The sequence below is a fragment of the Cyprinodon variegatus genome, unplaced genomic scaffold, assembly GCF_000732505.1.
Source record: "Cyprinodon variegatus isolate N-32 unplaced genomic scaffold, C_variegatus-1.0 Scaffold50, whole genome shotgun sequence".
NCBI classification, from domain to species: Eukaryota; Metazoa; Chordata; class Actinopteri; order Cyprinodontiformes; family Cyprinodontidae; genus Cyprinodon; species Cyprinodon variegatus.
Window position 1 is genome coordinate 186,855 of NW_015150503.1, and position 1,202 is coordinate 188,056.

Genomic DNA, 1,202 nt, shown 5'->3' on the forward strand with positions numbered 1-1,202 from the left:
GCCCCTTCCCAAAATTACTTCAACGGAAGGTTTCCAGATGGATATGCGGAGCAAATCCATCTGGCGGTGTCAGGTTAGTGGTACACACCATGTCACCAAACAACACAGTGACTATACCTCTAGCCTATAGGCCTACTGTCTGATTATGGAAACATGTAATGCTAATTATTGGACACACCTTTATTAAAAATGTTCTTTTGGTCAAAACCTTTTCAGTCTTTTCTAGGGGTCCAGACCTTTTTCATGAGTTTATTTTCTAAGGTCATTCTGTTAAAGCATGGTCGAAAAACAATGCCATTTTTTTTTCATTTTAATTAAATGTTTATTATTTTGTCAGATTCAAGTTATTTCTCTGATAATTTTGTGTTAGAAGAGGGGTACAATTTTTGTCCATGTGTGTAACTATGCCAGCCCTCTTTGTGGCAGTGAAAAAAAATTCAAAATAGGTTTTCAGCATTTTCTTAAACTGCTGTTACTACTATATGTCTAACAAAAGGTTGTAATTTGTTCTGTGCCCTGATCCGTTTGCATTGTTTGACTACATGGAAACTGCAACATAAGCAAATATTTGTTCTAAAAACAGAGGGCAGATCTTAACACAGCCCCGGCAACTTATGCATTCTTTAGTTTGGAGAATTAGATCTTTTTCTTTCTCCCTGCTTTGTAAGACAAGCAGTTTTAGAGAAGGTGAGTATTCTCTACATAACAAGTCCTGACTGCAACAAAAGTTTTAAACATTCATGTTCCTGACATGGTTTTGTTTCTTACTCCCTTTGAAGAAATACAATAGTCAGTAAACATCCTAAGGCTACAGCTAACGTGATCAGAAACAACAGGGAGTTGCTCTCTGAACTTAACTCCCAAGACTCATCCTCAAAAAACTTTTGTTGCTGCTAGTAATTTATAAGTTTAAGAAAGCTAAAGGCCATCTAGTATTACTTTTATAATCAATCAAACCCTGCAGATATAGTTGCTCACTATTTATAAAATTGTGTAATCAACAGGGTGGGCCCCTCATTTAACTTCATCTACCAACTGAAAGCTGTTCTCAGCTGTTTTTTTTTCATTATTTATACCTAAAACTAATACATTCACAATGATTTAATGAATTTAGCATTGATCAGTAAAAAAAAAAAAATAATAATTTTCATTGCGATCACTGAGTCTGGGAGCGGCCATTTTTGCCCAAATATAGTAACCCC